The 24,938-nt window shown below is 36.7% G+C and overlaps 1 protein-coding gene across 2 annotated transcripts in view; it reads right to left on the bottom strand.

Moving 5' to 3' along the window:
* Positions 1–24,938, bottom strand: part of LOC111514183 (serine/threonine-protein phosphatase 2A regulatory subunit B'' subunit delta) — a 372,132-nt gene that overhangs the window by 246,051 nt on the left and 101,143 nt on the right. The gene's annotated exons all lie outside the window — the stretch shown is intronic.

A 24,938-nucleotide genomic window follows, 5' to 3' on the forward strand; every position in this document is an offset into this window, starting at 1 on the left:
GTGACCTTGAACGACATGTCCAACTCATGCCTCCCACCACCACTATGACATCATTAACGACGTAATGGTATAATTAGGGTGACCTTGAACGACATGTCCGACTCATGCCACCCCCCCACCACAATGCCGTCATTAACGACGCAACGGTGTAATTAGGGTGACCTTGACCGACATGTCCGACTCATGCCTCCCCCACCCCTGTGACGTCATTATTGACGTAATGGTGTAATTGGAGTGGGGGAGGGTTGGGGTGTGGGTTGACCTTGAGTCAGATTATCCTTCATGTGTACTGATTACAAACTTTCTGGTACGAAGTACACATTGGAATTTGCCCGGTAAAGATATCCTTCATTGGAGAATAGATTGCATACACGGTAAAATGCACGGTACAGGATTTATCATGTGCGTGTCTGTGTACAAACATACGTCTGCATACTTCGAAGATCCTTCGAGTAATGAATGTTCCATCGGTGTGAGCCCACCAAGTTAGTAGTGGTGTGACGTCATAGCAGCAACCATTCAACGGTAGGAGAGCGAGATGTTCACTCCACAGCATGTGGCTGAGTAATGCGTATTCATCGGTGTGCCCTCACCTCTCTCGAGGCGGTGAAGGCTCTGACGTAACGCATCGCTCTAGCCTCGCTGTCGATGGTGATATGCAGGCGGCCGGGGACTGTGTTAACGTCTGCCCTCTACGAGAGCGCAACGACCATTACCTGTTCGTATCGACATCTGTTATCGCATCCAGCTGGGAGGTGGGCTTGGCTGTGACGTTAGGTATCTCTAGTGTGTAGCAACTAGTAATGTAAACCTTTCACGGTTTCATGGTGGGGGTGACTGTTAATATAACTGTTAATATAAAAGAAATGCCTGGCACACTATGAAATCAGTAGACGAATATATCTGCAGCAGTTAGCAATTGGTAGAGTGTTATTCAGTTCGTAATAGTAGGAAGACGGCGAGTGTATTTGTCTGTTGGGAATTGTTTATATTTTCATACATATTTTCATCATGTCCGTTTCAAAAGTAGACTGAAATAAAATCAATAATTTGATTGTACAGGAGGTTGAAATACTAGAGCAAAAGGCCTTATCATCATTGCCAATTGATGAAGTGTACATAATTAAAAATATGTCAACTTATTCTACACGGTTTGAGCAATGATAAATTATTTAAAACATGGCTACCACAATGTATTTCGTTGCAATTCAGTGATGATGATATAACTTGTATCAATTCATCGGGTGGTAAATATACGATGACGCGATCTCTAGTTAACTTCAATATGATTGAATAATAATAGTAATTATTTATAGTGAATTTCTTTAGGTCATAGCCCACAAAGTTTTGCTGGCATGGAAACGCGATCTCTATTCAAATTCAATATGATTGAATAATAATAGTAATTAAAGTGATTTTCTTTTTGTTTTAATGATATTCATATATAAGATGATAATTATATGAAAATATAAACATTACTAACTTAGTTGAATACACTCACTTCATAAGTACAAATAAAATGGAAATGTGAGTATTATATCATTGAAACGAATTGGAGGTTGCTAATTGTTTTTTTATTTGATTTCAGTTCCACCATTCAAAGATGTGGATGCAGTATGCAAGTCAAGATTGGATCGATGTTGTAGATCTCAAATCATCGGTTCAACATTTGTCGTCTAAATTGAAGGTGTTGGGTGATGGAGCTGAACATGCAAGCAATTATGATATGAGTGTATGCTATGATGAAAAACAAATCGAATTATGTCTTCGTGATGCTGAGAACTATCGGAGTGGTGCAGAAGTTTGTAACAAATTCTTGGATAATGATTTGGAATTGTGGCAACTTTGTGAGGTCATGATTGAATTGAACATGAGAAGATTCCTGTATAGCCTTCAAACACACTTGCCAGAATGGATTATTCATCACTTTGAATGGAATGATGAAAATCGAGAGGAAATTGTAGATGGTCGCGAAAATGATGACTATGAGGAAGAAGTTATTTTAGATAGTCTGTATGTTCCTGTAAATTATGAATAATGTCAAATGAAAAATTTGGTATTATTTTCATGATTTATTTATTTGAATCCCATTATATACAATTGAAAATGATTACATAACAATAAATATGATATATATGAATTAGGAAAAAAATACAATACATGATATAAGCCAGTTACAAATAAAAAAAAGATCATAAAACAGTACATGATAGAGTGGAAAAATGAAATAGTATCAATGATTTAAAAAGTGTCAATATATGCTATGAATTGAACCCTCCAATGCATTGTATTGGAGGGTTCAATCATCAATAGTTGATGATTTTGTTGCATTCGGTTGATGGGAACAATCGATGATGAATAGTGGATTCTCTCTAAATTGTCCAATATCCATTAGAGATTCACTCATATCTTCATCATAGTAACTTCGCTTGAAACTCTCAAAAGCATAATAAGCAGGAGCATCAAGTTTTTTATCGAAATTCAAATTCCAACGCTCATATGGATAAACTTCAGAATTCGAGTATACTCGAATACTATTGATATCGGCAGTTGTGAATTTTGTGATATCCTGTGCTCTATCTTCAGATGTGGTGGTATTTTGGAATGCGATGATGACAAAACGATGAGTTTCCAGAGCGTTAGTTGATTTGATCGCCCATATGTTTGAAAAAGTCGCACGTAATGATGGTGGTTCATAGAGGTCCCACATACGATAGGTCAACTTTATTTTGGCATTCAGACCGCTTTTGTTTATTCTACTCAAAAGTTTGAGCTTGTGTTTATCATCTGATACAATATTTCTTATTTTCCATTCGATTTTATTCATTTCCAAGTCAGCATCAACCTCACCTATATATGAGTTTTTGAATGATCGAGCGATAATCAGAATCAATTCCTGTTTAGCATTCGAGATACTTTTGTTGTGATCTTCAGCAAAATCCATCAAACGTCTCAGTGGTAGTTTTTCACTAAATATATGACTGTTTGTATCCAAGATATCTTGTTTCAATTATGAAAGTCCCCAGCCAGATGTCAATAATGTGTTAGCATGTGATTGTCCAAATGATATCAAGGTTTTCATTGTAGATGTTATCACGGGTTTTCTAACAACAGCCACTTGTTCACAAACTATTTCGTAACGAATTTCATCAAAGGGAAATGCAATTTCATTATTCGAGAGATAGCATGTTTTCGCTACGTCTTTGGGGGTAAATTTACCTTCTATGTAAATGAAGCTCTCGGCAATATCTAGTATAACATCTTGATTATTGATTGCAATTCTAATTTCATCCGAATTCCTGAATAGCGGTGATCCATAGGGCTTATATGTGTGCTGATGTAAACTTACGAGAGAATGATCAAGCACTGGTTCATCGAATATATTCAACTTTTCACTGTTTGTTTCGAGCACCATTGTTATTTTCTCACTTTCAATCCAATCGATTTCAAAAATTTAACATCACTCACAAACAGAGCGTTATGAGCTAACTGTTCCGCATACACTTGTGGAATGAGCTTCTTTTTATGCACACTTTTCTTTTTATGCACACTTTTTTATATGGTGCAGCTCGTTTTGGTTTGGGATTGTTCAATACGATTTTGTCTATCATAAATGAAACCCATAACAATAGTTATACGATTTTTTTCAATTCCAAAATAATGAAAATCTCTTCTTCACTTCCAAAATCGATAAAGTTATTTTTTTCATCCAAAATACACACTGTAATTTTGTGAATTGATTGACGACCTTCTGGACTGACAAGGATCTATGAAATACTGTGTGGTTCTTTAGCAAGATTGTATCCAGATTCAACATCAATATCGAATGAGAAAGTAATGTGGGATTCTTCACCATTTATATACGAACCAGATATTATATTGCAATCTAAGCGGATGAGTCTTATAATTGTAACGTTTATTGGTAATGAGGATATGTTTCTGTATGACGGTATTGATCTCTTCTATTTCGTATGCAGCACATGGAATTTCAATTGTAAACTTTTGGAGTATCGATGAGTTGTCATTACTGATTCTGAAACTCTCTAAATTATTAGCTTCAGTTATATTATTGATTGTATTGCATCCATAGAATCCCAAAAGTCCTTATCCATAACGGCTGTTCCTATCCAATTCAACTGGTGGAAAAAAAATCCGCACTCAAGACATTTGTCCCGACAGCTTGTAGATCGAACTTTCGTGACATGACTGATGAATATTTTGAAACACATTTCAATTTATTGTTGTGCACAGCAACAGCACGTTTGAAACAATTTACACTTTTTGGAAGGTGTTGTATAGTAATAAATATCATTTTTATTGATACCAATATTCACATCCTCTATATTACAAATACAACACATAGATTTTCGAAGTATAGGATCATCATTAACATCCGAATCTGAATTTTTATCGGGTTGGTGTCCATAACAATATCTATGTTTCATTATACCGATGTCATCTTGTAGATGTTTGAGCAACTTTTCCCAAATATAAGCAATTTCATGTGCAACATATGCAAGTATCACTTCCTTGGGCATATTTGTAAGCATCACTTCATCCATTTTTTTCAAGGTACCATATTTTGAAAACATTCTATGTGAAAACCCCATTCCCTTGATAGCCTCCCGATCCAGTTTTGGTGTTGAATCCATTTTTATTTGAAAAATTATTCAGAGAGGAACTGTAAGCACAAGTGACCACAGAGAACTGTATTACATTTCTGTTGACGATCATAGATATATTTGATTTTTACATTCGAACATTTTTGAAAGAATCGAGTCAATTGGAATTGTGGAAGTAGATCTCCAAAACTATCGAAATACGCGAATTCTTTCCCACATATTTTATATGCCACCCAATGTGTTCCTGGTCCACTTATTCCATCTGAATTAACAATAGCTGTCTCATTTTGTCTTGGACCTGAAGAGGGTAATCTGTCACGCATAAAAACACCACGAAAATGTGGAATTTTCATTTTTTGTTCATAATAACTGAGATCCAGATCGGTAAGAGCCCTCTGAGGTAGGGGTTCAATTAGTTTTTTGTTTTGTTTGTGGCTTTGTATGGTTTTAAATATGGTCCTAAACCTTTACGGTGCGGTTTGAGGTATATTCCACTTCCGCGTTCGCCCAATGCTACAGTCTTCACGATTTCATTGTGGCGATTGGCTTCCATCAAAGCCGCTCTGCTGGCTTTTGCTGAATTCACGGCCTTGGTAATACCAGCAGCGGCTCCCGCTAAACTCCCTAGTGCGGATAGTCCAGCAAAAATTGTTATCGATGGTAAAAGTCCACCGATCTTGGGAACAGGAATTATGCGTGGTGTGAGGATTTTCTTCTTTCCACCGACAGCTTTCAGGTATCTACGTGCCGCCTGCAATGCCACAGTGATAGCTTTTTTGCTATTATTCGTCACAAATTGATCCCCATCAGCTTTCTCCAATACATTTCGCACTTGATGGACTGTCCCAGCACCAAACTCAACTTTTCTAATTTTATTTTTTTTCGTTTGTTTCCTCTTACTTTTTTCTTATTGGTGCTACAACCCATGCCCATATGTCTTTTTGCTTTCATAATGTTGGTGACAAGTGATGCAGCTGCTCTTTTCCCAATACTCGCGTCCTTCGATTTAACCCTATCCCAAGCGCTGTATTCAAGTTCTTTGTCGGCTAAATGTCTTGCTGTAAGATCGGACGGATGCTTAGAATATTGAATATCGTGTTTTTTGCATTCAATATCTAATTTATTGATTTCAGGATCGTTGCGAGCTAAACGTTTTTTCAGTTTTGTACCCGATCCACAGTATTGATAATATCCGCGTGGATGTAATTCGAAAGGAAGTTTGTTTATTAAATCATCAACAAAATCACAACCTCTTTTGATTTTACGATCACTTTCAATACGTCCGTATCATTTAATGGTACACATTGAAATGAATAAGCTAATAACATTTATATAGTCTCCAACCACGGCACGATGCGCATTGTAAAACAGAAAGGAAAGTTTGCTGTAGATAATCTAGATGAGAAATTCGGGTATGTATTGAATGGACAAAGGGTATTCAGACATGGTCCACTACTTCCATCATCAGTTCGAGGACTCATTATAGGACCTTCAAATTGTGGAAAGACGAATGCAATTATATCGCTATTAACACATCCACAAGGACTGATATTTAGAAATGTGTATCTCTATTCGAAATCACTCGATCAACCTAAATATCAGTACTTGCGAAATGTTTTGGAACCTATAAAAGGATTAGGTTTTTATACATTCAGCAATAATGCAGAAATAGTGGAACCCTTCGACGTTAAGCCTAATTCTGTTTTCATTTTCGATGATGTGATATGTGAAAAGCAGGATATTATTAGATCATATTTCTGTATGGGACGTCATAAGGATGTTGATTGTTTTTATCTCGCACAGACATATTCACGGGTACTCAAAGAATTAGTGCGTGACAACACCAATTTCATCATAATGTTCAAACAAGATGAGACGAATTTACATCACATTTATTCAGATCATGTATCACCCGATGTAACATTCAAACAATTCTAATTGATGTGTGTTAAATGCTGGGAGGACCAATATGGATTTCTAGTCATTGATGAGGACAGTAAAATAGATGAAGGTAGATATCGCAAATGATACGATAGTTTAATATTTCCATGTTCTTGTTAATGAAACTCATTCGATCTACCCCCGCTCTACCCCGGCAGCAACCATTCAACGGTAGGAGAGCTAGATGTGCACTCCACGGCGTGTGGCTGAGTAATGCGTATTCATCGATGTGCCCTTACCTCCCTCTATGTGGCGATGGCTATGACGTAACGCACGGCACTACCCTCGCTCTCGATGGTCACGCGCACGCGGCGAGGACTGTGGTATTCAAGAAGCGGGCGAGTTTTCATCGAGTGGGTTAGTGAGAACATATCATAGAAAATGTATTCTTGTGACTGTGGTGAATCTTTTACTCGTAGTGATAACCTTCGTCGTCATCAGCTCCAGAGTTGCCAAGGAGGTCCATCTGCAACACCTATGTACACATGTAACTGTTGTTATGTGATGATTCCATTGACTCAAGTGAATTCTCACAATAGAAGTCTGCAACATAAGAATAATGCATGTGTACAATTGAGTGATGGTGTTCAAATTATAAGAGTGCCTTCAAACGTCGGATTGCTACATACAGGGTGCAGAGTTCCATTGTTTCCACCGATTACATGTTATTCTTTGCTGAAATCAGACAGAAAGTTATAGAATTCTTGGAATCAACCATCAGGGTTCACAAAATCATCAAAGTGAACATGGAAATATTTGGGAGTTATATTCTGCAAACGCAAGACCTAAAGAAAACCAAATCATTTAACTCTCAGAATAGAACAGCTGACCAATCTACTGATTTGAATTCCTCATTTGATGAATTTCGAAATGGAATTATCGCTCAAACTACAGAATTCCAGGAACGTGATTCAGGTAAGCATTTCTACCAAGTTTTAATTGGATGTATCAGTAATTTTGATTTGTATTTGAAGTTGGGGTTGTGAAAAAATCATGTTTCTGGAGGTGAACATCAATGAATACAGCCCGCTCAGTGGATGTTCATATGTGAAGCTACCTGAATGAATCGAGCTTAGGAAGGCCGTGGTTATTGTTCGTAATGAAGATTAGCATTGTTTTGCATGGGCTATCACTTCAGCACTACATCCTGCAATCGATAGAATGTCAGAAGTTTCATCATATCCACATTTTAATACTGTCATAGATGTAACAGTTATGAATTTTCCGGTAAATTTGAAGGATATTGAGAAATTTGAGGACGAAAATGATATTTCAGTTAATGTGTACGGTTTAGAAAGTGAATTCGAGAAGGCTAAAATAGTGTATGGAATAATTGGACCATTACGTTACTCTCAGAGAAGACTTAGGAGACATGTCAATTTGTTACTTATCACAGATGATTCAAGTAATAGTTATTATTGTTGGATCAAATATCTTTCAAGATTAGTTTCAAGCGAATTATCGGCTCATCAACATAAGAAATATTTTTGTGATGGATGTTTATTATATTTTCCTAATGAGCAATTACTATTACGTCATAATATGAATGATTGTAATCACTTGAGTACTACAACACCATCAACCAATTTCAAAGTCAATAAATATGGGTAAATGGTGCCTGAAAATATACTAACGTTTGAAAACTTTAAGAAACAAATGAAGGTACCATTTGTAGTGTCTGCCGGATATCTTCTATACGGATAAAGATGGTAGGGTGAAGAAGAATTTAAAAATGAGATTTATTGATAGTTTCAGATTCATGCCTAGTTCTTTGGAGAATTCAGGTGCAAATTTAAGATCTGATCAGTGTATCGAGATGCCCAAACATTTTCCACAAATTGAAAATTTCAATTTAATTAGAAAGCTGTATTTCCTTATAGTTTTGTTGATGACATCGACAAACTGAATTATCCAAGACTCCCAAAAAAAAATCAATTTTACAATAAACTCAATTGTGAACATATATCAGATAATGATTATGGGAGAGCTCAACTTGTTTGGAATTTGTTCGAATGTCAGAATTTGGGTGAATACTCTGATTTATATTCAAAGTCAGATGTGTTACTATTATGTGACATTTTTGAAAACTTTAGAAATATATCTGTTGATAAATATAAATTGGATTCGGCACAATACTTCACCGCACCCGGATTATCGTGAGATGCCATGTTGGAATATACCAATATTGAATTGGAATTACTAACTGACATTGATATGGTTCACTCCTTTCAAAAAGGTATTCGTGGTGGAATCAGTCAATGTAGTGGAAGGAAACATAAAGCAAACAATACATTTTCACATTATAATCCAAATGAACCATCTTCATTCATTCCATATTTGGATGCAACAAATCTATATGGTCACAGCATGCCACGACCATTACCAACAGGTGAATTTTCATGGTTAACACCTCATGAAATTCTCAATCTTGATATAATGAATGTGGATGTTGATAGTCCTTATGGATATGTATTGGAAGTGGATATACAATAACCCCAAGAACTTCACGATAAACATTCCAATTTTCCATTCTTAGTTGAATGTTTGATACCTCCATATGCAAAATCGAAATTTTCCCAAATTAATTACAAATTTAAACGACGAAAGAAAATATTTTGTTCACTATAGAAACTTACAGCAAGTTGTCAATCATGGTTTGATAGTGATGAACACACATAGAGTATGGAGGTTCAAGCAATCATGTTGGATGAAGCCCTATATAGATTTGAATATTGAAATGCGTAATCGGTCTAATAACAAATCTGAAAAAGATTTCTATAAACTAATGAATAATGCAGTCTATGGAAAAACAATCGAAAACGTAGACAATAGAATTGATGTTAGACTCATTACACATTGGGAAAATATAAAAAGAACTATAGGTGCTAGTTGTCTCATATCGCGACAAAATTTTAAAAAATGCTCCATTTTTACAGAAAATTGTGTTGCCATTCAATTGGCTAGAGTAAAAGTTCATTATGATTAACCACTGTATTTGGGATTTTCCATTCTGGAATTATCCAAAACAGTTATGTGTGATTTTTTCTATGGAGTTATCAAACAAAAGTTCGGAGAAGATGCGTCTTTACTCTACACTGATACCGCCTCCCTTATTCTCAAGGTGAATACAGACAATTTCTATTAATTTATCAAAAATAATATAAATAAGTTCGATACATCTAATTATCAAATAGGAAACCAATTCAATATTCCGGTGACAAAGTCAATTCTGGGTAATTTCAAGGATGAATTTCCAAATGATCCAATAATCAGTTTTTACGGTACAGGTGCTAAAGCAAAGCGTATTATGTAAAATCTTTTGATGGTGAACTGAAGAAGGCCAAAGGCGACAAACGATCTGTTGTATGAATTGACATGTGAAGACTATTGAAAAATCATCGAAGAGAGAGGTATGATATGAGCGGGAATGGAGAATACAATTTATTCGGTTTGGTGTACACAGATTGTTGTGAATGGCTGGGGCAACGTTTACCGCTGCAATATATTTCAATTCACATACATATAATTGAAATGAAAACAATAATGAGCTTCAGCATTACTTTATTCATAAATACAATAGTAGATACATTTAAAAAATATTTGATTCATCAATCCAAAAATTTTGTTCGCTAGGAATGCCTAACCACTTTACATATACTTTATTTTTTCTTCTCTTCAACATCTTCTCAATCAGATATACGTCAGGATTGTCGGTTCGTAATAACTCTTCTTCGTAAAAACATCCTCTAATATGTTGTTCATTCATATCTTCAAGATTATAGGTCGTTGGGGTGGTTTTATTAATTTTAACAATCTTGAAGAGCTCCGTGGTGAAGTTCGCAGTGTAAGGCTTCTCAAAAATATTTTTGTACTTGCTTATACGTACAATATCATTCAATTGGAATTTGGGTTTACTTTTATTTCTTCCAATTTCTTTGATACCTTTGAATTTCAATTTTGTTGTTAAATCAACATTGATGTGTGCCATACCTATTGTACGATGAACTTTATTGTTATATCTACTAGTTATAGTTGGAAGAATATCAAGCCATTTGTGGTGACCTCTCATTGAAAATTCCTTGTAGAGCCATGCCTTCAATGTACGAATCACTCTTTCTGCTATAGCCGCCTTCTTTGTGCTAAATGTTGAATAATGATTGATATTATATTCTCGCATGAGAGATGAGAAGCTTCTATTGAAAAATGCTTTCCCTTGATCGCTTTGTATACGTTTGGGAGGAAATTTGGCTTCCTTCAGTATATGTTTCATTGCATTAATTATTGTACTACCTGTTTTATCTTTAACTGCTACAGTCTACAGATATTTTGAGTAACAATCAATCATTACAAGTATATATCGGTATCCTTTATTACTTTTTGCGTAAGGTTGTAGTTCAGCTAGATCTATTTGCCATAGATCTGCAAATCTTTTGATGGTGGTACTTCTTCCGCGAAAGTTACGTCCTGCAGGTCTATGTAATTCATTAAAAACTTGTCGTTTGACATCACTTATTTCATTAGTCATTCTATTTCAATATAAAAAGGTGAGAAAAGGTGATAATGTTACTGCATTGAATGATGATGTGACAGTGATCATTACTTGTGAATATATTAATATATTATACCTTCTTCACGAAATTCTTCAATTATTGAAATTATTTCATTGTCACGACCAGTATGCCCCGCTGACTTTGAAGCTACCAATAGTCGTAAGCGAGCAACTAACTCTTTCGATGAATTCCAGTACACATAATTCACAGGTTTGGAATTATATGTTTTCTCCATTTTCTTTCGTTTGAGTGCTCCACCAATTTAACTTCTACTTCTTATTGGATATTGTCGTGAGTCTAATAGAGGTTTGATAACTTCACGAATTTTTTTAGAATTTGTTTTTTTAAAACTATTCTTCAGATGATATTGTTTATATGAAGCATTCGTTATTTTCAATATTTTGGAATATACTTGACGAGTTTCTTCATTATCAACATCTTGCGGATTCTTCAAAAAAATCAATATCATACAAGTCTGGACTACCTGCGCATTCATATTCTTTCACTTTATTTGCATCCCAAAATGAAATGTTTCCATCTTTGAAATGTACCACTAGACTTCCCATTTTCAGCTTTTGTGTAATATGATCCATACGTACACCAAATATTCCTTCATATTCTGGATTTCTAGATTTTACATTATCAAAATGTTTCGCCAAAGCATCTTCACGACTTTCATTCATATTAGGTGAGGAGTCAGGATCCGAGGAGTAGATGTGGATCGATGATGGTGTTTCGAATAGAGTTGTTCTCATATCGTCTTGAAGTGTGCTCGTGTCACTATTCACAGATGATACACTACCAAAAGATTGTTTTTTCCTATTGGAGTACTCATGGGATAATTTTGAGTAGATTGAACATTTCTATGGTTTGACGATAACACTGATGATTTCGAAGTAGCGTTTGATGATAAAACATTCAATGGTTTCGTTATGGGCTCATACAATTTTTCGAGTGTCACACGATTTTCAATATTATCATTCTTGATGAAGTTGAATTTCTGCCTGTCAGGTTCTATTGTCTCTACTAGTTGACGTTTCAAATTCATTTCATCTTTTTTATTTTCAGAATAATTGTTTGTATTCATATTCCTTTTTTTAAAATTATAGCTCAATTCGCTGATAAAATGACCTCTACAATGCGTTACGTCATAGCCTTCACCACATCAAGAGAAGTGAGGGCACACCGATGAATACGCATTACTCAGCCACATGCTGTGGAGTGAACATCTCGCTATCCTACCGTTAAACGGTTGCTGCTATGACGTCACACCACTACTAACTTGGTGGGCTCACACCGATGGAACATTCATTACTTGAAGGATCTTCAAAGTATGCAGACGTATGTTTGTATACAGACACGCAAATGATAAATCCTGTACCGTGCATTTTACCGTGTTTGAAATCTATTCTTCAATGAAGGATATCTTTACCGGGCAAATGCCAATGTGTACTTTGTACAAGAAAGTTTGTTTTCAGTACACATGAAGGATAATTCGATCTAAGGTCAACCCACCCCCACACCCCAACCCTCCCCCTTCCCCACCCCCCACACCCCAACCCTCCCCCTTCCCCACTCTAATTACACCATTACGTCGTTAATGACGTCATAGGGGTGGGGGGTGGCATGTGTCGGACATGTGTCCGACATGTCGCTCAAGGTCACCCTAATTACACCATTACGTCGTTAATGGCGTCATAGTGGTGGGGGAGGCATGAGTCGGTCTAGGTCATTCACCCCACGTGACGTCATAGTGGTGGGGGGAGGCATGAGTCGGACGTCATTCAAGGTCACCCTAATTACATCATTACGTCGTTAATGACGTCATAGCGGTGGGGGAGGCATGATTCGGACATGTTGGTCAAGGTCACCCTAATTACACCATTACGTCGTTAATGACGCCATAGTGGTGAGGGGAGGCATGAGTCGGTCTAGGTCATTCACCTCACGTGACGTCATAGTGGGGGGGGTGGCATGAGTCGGACATGTCGTTCAAGTTCACCCTAATTACACCATTACGTCGTTAATGACGTTATAGTGGTGGGGGGAGGCATGAGTCGGTCTAGGTCATTCACCCCACGTGACGTCATAGTGGTGGGGGGAGGCTTAGAACCGGCTCAAATCTCCTACTGTCAAACCATCAGCATATCCAAATGTTATACCATAATTCCAATTACAATTATGACAAGGTATATTACAAAAAATAACTGATTTTTTGGATGACGTGAGGAATATTTAAATCATATTTTAAGATTTTCAATAACTTTGATGTTCGTTCTAGCAATTTCCATATATTTTCTTTGTGAATAACTTGGAATATGTTTTCAAGTTTGAACGTTATCAGACTTTCGGAGGAAAACTAAGTGATAAAAAATTCTAGAGTTTTCATTATGAACTCAAATGACAACTTATGGAAGATGGTGAACGCCTTATGATTGCTCGAGATTCACATATCAAAAGTTCAAGATATCAAAACAAAATTATCTGCCTGGACTGGTATACCAAAACTGGATTTGATAACGATCGAGTTCGGATCTGAGATATTCAGGAACACAAGCTGGAATGTGGGTTGCCAGATGTTCTGAGGAGCAATTGTTTGGGAGAAAAAAATCCATTCTCTGCCATGTAGTAGTAAACTCTAACTGGCCAAAGATATGTTAATTTAGTGAGAGAACCAGTAGTTGAACCATAAAAAAGGTCCATTAGAAGGGTTGCTCAGAAATACCTTAAAGCACAAGAGGTGATCGTTTTGGACTGCCCGCGTGTTTAACAAATGTTTAATCTTTACAATAATAATGCCTTCAGTTTCAAGAAGAGATTGTTCAGCTGACTCAAGCGAAATTGTAGATATGTAAGTAATAATCCTGACAATATATTTATAGTTCCATTAAAAGCATGACAGTCCAAACTTCAAATAAGAGAATGATTTTTTCGTTGTTCAATTTTTTTCAGAATTCACCTGGTGTGTTGTTGGCCAGTAATGTGTACTATTGTAACATTTGTAAGGTTGGATGAATAAAATCATTGAATATTATTCATTCGCCAATATTAGAATATGGACTTAGGTCCATGTAGATCTGTGTATAAAATAGGAAAATAGAAAACAATGAAATAGGAAAACAATGAAAACAAAGTTAGTGAAATAAATAACTGAAAGATGAATACTAGGTGTAGGATAGTTTGAAAGATGTTATCAAGCTGCAAAAATATGCAACTACTTATGTAAATGAAGATTTAAACGGCCAAGGGCACTGTTATGGAAAACATAAAAGGCATTGTGTTAGCCTACGACTACACTGTGCAGGTGGACAATCAGTATTGAAAAATGAGATCTTTGTCCTTAACCCATACATTTCTTGGCAACATATGAAATGATAAGTGTACGAAAATAAAACTAATGCGTCTCAGTAAGAATACTAGGAGCGACTACAAATTAATCCTATTTGATGACTTGAATAGGATCTCTCGAAGATTCGTAAACACAATGCAAATAATTTAACAAGGTATTAGATAGGAACAATAACTGAAATAAAGTCTGTTCACAGCATTATACGAATTTTGAACATTACAAAATAAAGTGATCTATTCAAAAACAGTTGGTCATTCATTATAATGTTTGAGTTTTAAAATTTATTAATTTCCATTGCTTCCAAATGATTCAGTTTCGAACCTTTATTTTCCATGTGCAAAATTTTGAACTCTTCGTTCTTCTTCTAGAAGAAGATTTGAATATGTTAAATTTGTTTTCTTATTTACGTAGCTCGTATGATGTTCCTGGATTCGATTCCTAAATGTTCTGCCCGTTTGACCAATATATACCTTATTTACTATTTACTATAGAAATTACTATGTATCTTCATCAAGTAACGGCCGAATCAATCAGAAAATTATCCATATTTGCTATTGAGGAGCCGATAAGGCAAGTGTCTTACGGCGAAACATCGGATATCTAGCAGTGAAGATGACAGTGTTCCATGTAAGTGAAATTTTACTTCTTTCATGAATTATATTGTGTAGGAATTCTGAGAATGACATCTGAGAAAAGTTTATTCGTATAATTCGGAGTTCACATGAGTTCATATTTATTTCGAAAGTATTTTTCTTTCGTGTAATTCAATGTTTATATTAATAGCTGTTTCAAAAGAGCTTTTTCTTTCAGTTTGTGTATGAAAGTTATTTCTTTGTACATCATTTATTTTTGAAATTGATTGCTTCCTTCCTTTCATTGGAAGATTCACATATTTTTTGTATCAAGATGAAGAAGTAGAAGGCCAAAATTATTCCTCCTCAAAAAGTATTCTCTCCTATGAATATACCCTTTCAATTTAAACAAGATTCCTATGGCTGGGGTTTATTTAAATAAGCGAATGAATATTATTTACGTACTGTCATCGATAACATGGGTGGATTCAACCCATTCCGTGACAAAAAGTCGTAATAATGAACGAATTGTGTGTTTTTTCTAATAATGTTATCCATATTTGCTACTGAAGAGCCGATAAGACAAGTGTCTTACGGCCAAACATGGGATGTCTAGCACTATCTAGGATGATAGTGTTCCATGTAAGTGATGAATTATACAGTGCTAGTCAAAAGTCCCCTCCCCCCCTCGTATCTTTGGAACGGGTATACTTATAATAATGAAATTTGGAGGGTGGAAATAAACGGATGTAGGCTTCTTAACTGGTCATAACAGGTGACGCAATAGTCATAAATGACGTCACAAGACCACTGTGACCAAAAATTTTAAATGGGACCCTATGGCAAGTGACAGCTCGTTTGAAAGGTATTGAAAATACCTATTCAGTCATACCAATTTTGTTTGGGTTTCGGCTGATTTTGATTGATAAATTGAAGAAATACGAAAATTATAGTTTCGCATTTAATTAATAAAGATTTAAGAACCAGTTCTTATAATAAGTGTTCAAAATGTGCTCCATCTACTTCCTGGCAGTAATGCATCCTATTGCTAAACTCTTGTCGTACTCGTCCCAGTGTGTCAGCGGAAATTGCCCTACATTCTTCAACAATTCGTTGTTTCAGAATGGCAATACTGTCAGGTGCTGTAGCGTAAACCTCAGATTTCAAGTACCCCCATAGAAAAAAATCTAATGGTGTAAGGTCCGGTGACCGAGCTGGCTATTCGATCGAACCTCGTCGTCCAATCCATCTACCACGATATTCTTCATCTAGGTAACGTCTTACTGCACCGTAATAGTGTGCAGGAGCACCATCTTGTTGAAACGTTATTTCCAAGTTGTCGAATTCATCTGGATTATCTTCTAGAATTTCAAGAATTAACGCCTCAATATCAGTTTGTAACATCTCCAGATACAATTCACCGGTTAAGTTAGCATTGAGAAAAAGAGGCCCAACTATGTGGTTTCCCAAAATACCTGCCCAAACATTTACTTTTTCTGGAAATTGAGTATGTTTTTCACGAAAGATGTGAGGATTTGTGTCACTCCAATACCTCACATTTTGAGTGTTAACATTTCCATTGAGAAAGAAAGTACTTTCGTCACTAAAACAAATTGTCTGTATGTAGCCTGGTTGTTGGTTCATTTTATCGGACATAGTTTCACAGAATTCTAGTCTTCGGTCGGGGTCATCATCTGAAAGTTGGTGCACCATTTTTAATTTGTATGGATGAAATTTGTTTTTAGCCAACACCCTATGTACTGTCATTTGACTGACTTCACAGATAGACGCAACTTGGGCTGTGGAAGAAGTAGGGTTCACTACCATTTCTCCAAGTATGTCAATTTTTTTGTCATCACTAATTGTTGGTCGACCAGATCGTTTGGCATCTTGTACACTACCTGATGCTTCAAACTTCCGAAGAAGCTCCCTCAAATAAACCCTCGATATAGGGCGATCGGGGTACCTCTCATTAAACAGTCGTTCCGCTGCATGGAAATTGTTTCTACATTCCCCAATTATTAAGATAGCTGCTACTTTGTCGGCTACAGTACGTACCACTTTGCCTATGTAAACACTTAAACGTCTCGTTAAACAATAGCTTAGGTAAATTTTCAAGGTATAAACACTTTTGACAAGTAGATAATTCAAACACGTCAACCTTTTTGACAATGAACCAGAGGCGTACTTTAAAATCTTTATTAATTAAATGCGAAACAATAATTTTCGTATTTCTTCAATTTATCAATCAAAATCAGCCGAAACCCAAACAAAATTGGTATGACTGAATAGGTATTTTCAATACCTTTCAAACGAGCTGTCACTTGCCATAGGGTCCCATTTAAAATTTTTGGTCACAGTGGCCTTGTGACGTCATTTATGACTATTGCGTCACCTGTTATGACCAGTTAAGAAGCCTACATCCGTTTATTTCCACCCTCCAAATTTCATTATTATAAGTATACCCGTTCCAAAGATACGAGGAGGGGAGGGGACTTTTGACTAGCACTGTATTGTGTAGGAATCCTGTGCATGATATCTGATTGGATCCCATTACGAATGTTTGGAATACAAACGTGTTTTTCGTATAATTCAGCGTTCGTATAAAAGTATTTGTTTCGAAAGTATTTTTCTTTCATGTAATTCAATGTTTATATGAAAATAGCTGTTTCGGAAGGACTTTTTTTTCCAGTCTTCCAGACTTTTATTCAATTTTTTCTCATGACCATCACTCTTTTCAAAACCAAATGAATTTCATCTCATGATAGTTTTCAACAAACAGAATATACCTAGGTTGGCTTGCCTACTCATTTCTGTGCATAGGTACTTGGCAAGAAGATGTGAACAGGTAAGTAAATATAAGGTAAGTCAAGTACACCGATCTGTTAACTAATCGAAATTTATTTCATAAGTAAGATATTTTAATTAAAAAACAATCGTATGGGCTTGCCTGCAATGAATCGTATATAAAATATTATTGCCAAGCTATAATGTTTTAGAATTGGAGCTATTTGATAGGTGCGAGAGAGAAAGTAGAGCGTCTGAAGTACATGTGATAGAACAGGCCACAATTGGGTTCGTCAGGGACCAAACACCCTTACAAATTGATGACATCGCATGGACATGAAGAGAAATTATTTGAAACTGAAGATCATGATTCATCTTCCGATGGTGAATAATATAAATTATTATAATTTTTTAAATTTGATTCTTCTATATGTTTTATATAATTTGTTGTAACGGAACGGTAATAGTAATAGTAGGGACTGTATACCGTTATGCTATTTAACAAAAATGGTAAAGAAATCCCTCAAAGACGACTTACCTTGAGTGGATTGCGGCTGTCTCATCAGAGTCCTGAGATTGGTACTAGTTCTTGAAATCGAAGCTAAACAGTGTATCGAGAAGCACGATATTCGGTGTGATAACACATAAATATCATCATCAAAATAGCGAATAATTGAACTGGGCAGTCAAGAATGGCGGACAATCCACCACACACCGAGAAGTATGCAACAAAGTTCGTCCTTTTTCATCGCTCCAATACACCACAGAGGGCTCAATCATATTGAAGTCGTTTTGAGGGTACAGGGTGAGGCAAAATTAAGTAAATAAAAATGAATATATTAGCCGTTTCGCAACATTTACTGGCCCGCAAAATATAGAAGGCAGTTATATATTATAACTGAATAAAAGTATTAATAATGATATTCAAAACATGAAATAAAAACGAAGAATGGTGAAAAGAAAAGTTAAAAAGTCGTGTAGTATTCAAGTGGAAGTGAACACAACTTGACCAGGGGGCGCTTCAAAGTACCATGCGTTGTTTTAACTGTTGCTACCCTCGCGACTTGATCATTACCAAAGTGCAATTCGGAGATACGACCAAGCGACCACTTGCATGGGGGAAGATTATCAGTTTTGATAAGTACAAGAGTACCAATGCGAGGGGAAGTACCGCCATCCAACCACTTACCTCTTTGCTGCAAAGTGTGCAAATATTCTTTATGCCACCTATGCCAGAAATCCCGATGTAGGCGTTGTAATAATTGTCATCTCGTTAAACGATTCAGGGGTATATCAGAATAATCAGGCAGGGGTAGACTGGAGATAAGTTCCATAGTTAAAAAATGGCCGGAAGTGAGAGTGTTGAGATCCTCAACATCGGCGCTCATGGGCGTTAAGGGTCGCGAATTCAAGATTGATTCAATTAATGTTAACACGATATAAACTTCTTCGTAGGTGAGGATTGTTACGTTTCAATTTAGCACTAGATCAAACTGCTCTTATGTGACCTTTCAAAACACTACCTCACCTTTTAAGATTTTTATTCAAAGGATATTAACACTGTAATTCAGTTACAAGTTGATTTTATTCATTTAACATCATAGTAATGGGAATCTTCCGTTCCATAGAAAACCATACCTGAAATGTACAAGAATAAATGTATGCTCCGTGACTAACTGCTTTGACCAGTACTTACGCATTCTCCTCTTGCCAATCGACGTTGGAGATCCAAAATTCCTCGCTAGGTTGAAATAGTTGTTATTGTTTGTTTCTCAGTTTACTTCACCTATCATTTTTCAGCCGTTGTCTGCCTTATTCTCTATACCTTTCCAAGAATATTTTTTGCATAGATTGTTATTCATCACTTCCAGAAGGTTTACTGACATATTAGAGCCATATCGCCAGAAAAACAATATTAGTTAGCTCTGGTTTCTGAATACTGTTTGATATTTTCGGTAAATATTCTGCATAAGATGAATGTTCAAATATTCGTACTGAAAGGGAAGGATGTGGCGACTTACCTTATATGTTTCTATTCCATCGTATGAATAAGGATTGGTAAATAGTTGAAAATTGGTTGGAACAATATTTTTGGAAACATTTGTAAACAAGGTTAAGAGACAGCTGTTGGTTGACATCTGCCGAACTTTCGTAGTGTCGTTCCGTCGACTTACACCGAACTAGTTCTACAGTTGTTCACGGGTGAGGGATTGAACGGTTACTCAAGTTGTCAAGGGTTGTTTTAGGGTTGCATTGCTTTGAGAAGGAGTTTTGATGGGTCATGGACTTGTTGATATTGTCTCAAGTGGCTGTGGAGGAATTGATAGATTTATGATGTTGTGCACAGCGCCCCCTTGGTGCTTGTAGTGTAGATTGGACGCACTGTGGCAACAACTGGTTAGCTGTCAGATGTGGCAGTCTCTTAGTATTCGGAAGTTGGCCTTCGATTGAGCTTGGTTCGGAGTTCAAGAGTACCATCAGACTGATTGTAGGATATATATGGTTGTATTTGTGCCATCCTTCACGGGGATTATTTCTACAAGTCAGGATTGTATAGTGGAAGATTGATTGGTCATTTGGTGTGGATATTTGCAGTCTGAAACTTGAGCTCTTTTTGGGATTTGTGGTGGTTACCGAACTCGTGCCAGGTGGAAGGATTTTCGAAATTAGATTCATAAGAAACAGAAGACCCTTAGTCACTCTTCAAGTCCCAGTAGGACTTCCGTGCAGAGCACCGCACACGAAGAAACGTATAGAAAACCCCTTGGCCAGGATCTTATTTGGTGATCCATTACTGGTCCAGCTTGTCGTGCCCTACAGGGTGATCTATCTTGGTGGTGCTACAGGGTGATCCATCTCCGCCGTACTACAGGGTGATCCACTTCCGTTGAACCACGGGGTAGCCTAACACCATATACCGGGTGGCCCAAAAGGAGCACGCAAGTTATAATTGATTTAATTGAATATTTGTGATATACTGAGATATTTGAATAATTGTTGCCTTTCTGTTTATTGATACCTGTTTGAGATAGTGTTTGTTTATCGTTTATTGATTAAGAGTTTGTTTATTGATACTTGATTGATATAGATATTTGTGAAACGAAAATTGAGGTATATTCTTCCTTTCACGATTACTGATTGACACCGATGCGCCTACGCCTGAGCTCACGCGACGCAAACGAGTTTGTCTCACCATCCGATACTAGTATTTACCATTTCACCTACTCAATTTTCGTGGTAGTTTTACTCGACGTATTGTAGTTTTTTTTTTGAGCGTCGTTACTACCGTAATTTATGGCTGACTGAATTCGTGGTTAGATACACCGCGCTCTTGTATTGACATTTGAACATCGCGTAGTAGTGTGAGTATCGCATTGTTGTCTTAGAAGCGTTGTTGGTTAATCCATGTAAGTTAGGATTACTGAATAAATCATATTGGGGATCTTTATCTTTTATTTCCAATATTAATTGGTAAGTTATTGATATTGTGAGTTACTTAGGGTATCTGGAGGATTAAATTTAACTGGCGCCCATTAAGATCTATTTGAAATTTGCTAAGTTGTTTAACACACTCTCGTCTCCACTGTTTAGCTTAGCTGCGGATACCCATCTGTCTTATTTGTTACCGACAGATGATTTAGTCTCCTCTTGTGGTTTGTGAGGTGACAGGATTTGTTGGCCGATAACACGAGCCAAATGTGATTGAACGCTTTTTACTCCAGCTTTGCATAACCCATTGAAATGAGGTGCACTTGCAGGAGTAGGATGAAAAACAATATTCTCGTGAGACGCTGAAGATTCGAGTAAGCGGAGTAATTGACGCTGGGCACCCAAAAAATTTGTGCCACAGTCGCTATAAATATGGGATACACGTCCACGACGAGAAAAAGGCAAATTCCCCATGAGAGGTTGAAAAGTCTTAGGATTTTGTTTCCAGCATGGAATACATTGAGAGAGAACAGAATTTATAGTTTTTTTTGGAGATAAAATCCAAAATTGTTGCGACAGAAGGACCAAGTCGTGCGAAAACCTGCATGAAAAAACTTCTCATGAAAATCTTTGATCAAACGACTTGAACGTGGAAGACATAGGATATTTGGCAGAATGGGAGAGGGAGGCATGTTTCAGACGACCTCCAACACGTAAAAGTCCCTCAGAATCCAAAAAAACTTGAAGTTTTCTCAAAGGTTAAGAAAACTTTTACTTTCGATTTCTACAGAGAAATGGATACTTTGGACATGTCGAACAAGTCTCACAAGAGCGTTGTGGCGCTCGCAAGGCAAAATTGAGCCTGAGAATTTTTGATAAGGTTTTTTCGAATTGTTGATAAAACGTAGCAAGAACTAGAACATTTTGTAGCGATCTGAAAGAAGAATGCGTTTCCAATAAAATATCAATGGCATGGTCAGTACTAGAGGAAGAATTGATTTTTCCTCCTCCATCGGGGGTGCAAGGGGCAAAGAAGGCAAATTAGGCCATTCATCTGGTTTTTTAAGGAAATGCGGACCGGTGAACCACATAGAATGTGATATCATCTGACGGGGTAACAAACCTCTGTAATCAGCATCCGCCGGATTATTGGTGGTAATACCAATGTTCAGGAACGATTTTCTCCCTGATGAATGTCACACGATTTGATACAAATGTCTTCCAACGATGTGGATGACCCTTAATCCAATATAGGACTATTTGGGAGTCGGACCAACAGTAAACACGTTTCAGATTTAATTGATGAAATGAGCTTCGTTAATAAAACGGCTGCACATAACTCCAAAGGCGGAATAGTAATTTTCTTAGTTGGTGCAACTTTGGACTTTCCACATATGAAGCTAACATGATTCACTCCATTGGCACAAAAAGAAGGCAGATAAATAACACAAGCATATCCTTTCTCAGATGCGTCGCTAATTCCGTGAATTTCATAAACGATTGCTTGGGAGTTTGTGAACATACGCGGAATTTTGAGACTGGATAAAACGGGTAGATGAGTTTGATACTAATTCCAGATACGAATAATTTCATTATTGGGAATCATCCCAACCAATACCGGACAACCATAGCTGTTGAATGAGATGTTTGCAAAAAAATGTAACAGGAGAAATGAAACCCAGGGGATCATATATACGAGCTAATTCGTATAAAATTGTTCGTTTAGTACAAGGACGATTTAGAATTGCGGAGACAATAGAAGAAAAACAATCAGCAGAAGGATTCTAACGCAATCCCAAAATTTTCAGACAAGAATCGATATCTTCAGAAAACGTGTGCAGTTCGTTCGACAAATAAGAGGGAGGCAAATCAGAGAGCAAAGAAAGGTCATTGCTAAACCACTTTCGAAGTTCGAAGCCCCCATCGTCGTAATAAGGTAATAATTTCAGTTTTGAGTTGGTGAGCCTTTTCAAAGGTAGGAATAGACATCACGAAGTCGTCAATATAAAAGGTAGAACTGAGTGCGAGTGAAGCAAGCGGCAAAGTACCACCATCATCTTTAACTAATTGTTCGAGTGTTGAAGTACGAAGACGATAATCTTGTAGCGGTAATTTGGGATCAAATCTCCAAATGACTCTTTGTAAATCTCGATGAGAAGGAGTAACAAGAATCATTCTATACATTTTTGTCACATCCATTCACAATACGTAAGGATGAATGCGGAAATTGACGATAATATTGAAAAGATTTTGTTGCAACTTTCGACCAGTGTATAAATTATCATTGAGCGATATTTGATTCGAAGACTTTTGCTAAGGCATTGAATACCACTCGCAATTTTGTAGTCGTGCTATCGGGTTTCAAAACACAATGGTGTGGTATGTAATAACATGTGGATGGAATGTCTATACTAGAGATCAGCTCCATGTGATTAGGATCTGAATATTCTTTCATAAACGCAAAATATTGCATGTATAACTCCGAGTTTTTGATTAAGCGGCGTTCTAATGATAAAAACCTATTGACATCAAGGTCACGAATACCTTGGTATTGGACCGTTTCATTCTTCAAGGCTAATGCAACTATATATCGACCGGTTTCATCTCGAGTGACGTTGTTGACAAAACTTTTTTCGCAAGCAATATCATCAGAGGTATTGTGGGGAGTATCAGGAACAGACTCTACTTCCCAAAAAGATTTGGGAATTTTTCCTACATTGGTAGGCTCATAAGCCTCACAAAAAAAAAGAAGAAGTTATGGCAGGCTGGTGGCTATTGGTCTTTCCTATTAAAATATACCCTAAAACTGTATTTAGAGTATATGGTTCATCACACTTCCCTGATATTTTTCCATTCTATATGATCTGAGAGAAGACGTCTGCCCCGAGAAGAATGTCAATATTCCCCGGACAATAAAATTCAGGATCAGCAAGTTGCAAATTCAAAATATGATTCCATGATTTGTATTCAGTGCGGAAATTGGGAAGATTGTCACATATTTTATCAAGAATAATAGCATCAGTGTGGAATATCGGTTCATTTTTAAATGAGGGCTTGAACGATAGAGAAACTTTTCCTTCAGAAATCGAGGATTTCATCAAACCCAACGCTTTGACTTCAATAGAAAAGGCTTTTTTTGGCAATCCTAATTGCATTACAACTCGTTTCGTTATAAACGAACTCATACTTCCACTATCAATCAAACAGCGAAAGGTTTGATAATTTCCTGAATTGTCAGAAATATCAATAAGAGCGGTTGCCAATGAAACATTATGAGATTTGGCAGTGAGTATACTAGTAGCGGTAAGGAGAATTTTCTTGATTGGCATTAATAATTTCCACAGATATAGTTATGGATGGAGTAGCACCATTCCCCCCCACAGCAGGATTTTTATCGAAATGTAGAAGAGTATGATGACTACGCGAAGAACATTTTTTACAACAAGCAGCCGATCGGCATTTATACAAATCATGTGATCTGCTCAAACAATTGAAGCAGAGATGTTTGTTTTTACAAAAGTTATAACGTTCAGAGGGTAGTTTGTTCGCGAAAGCCGGGCATGTATAAAGTGAATGACTCTCCTGACAGAATAAACAATTTGATGCAGGAGATTTATTCGTAAATAAAGACGTTGTGCGAGCAGGAGAATTGTATGTTCTGTTATTGGATATGCCAATAGCTTTTTTT

The sequence above is a fragment of the Leptinotarsa decemlineata genome, unplaced genomic scaffold, assembly GCF_025532065.1.
Source record: "Leptinotarsa decemlineata unplaced genomic scaffold, Ldec_3_MD MMD2_tig00026375_RagTag_RagTag, whole genome shotgun sequence".
NCBI lineage: Eukaryota > Metazoa > Arthropoda > Insecta > Coleoptera > Chrysomelidae > Leptinotarsa > Leptinotarsa decemlineata.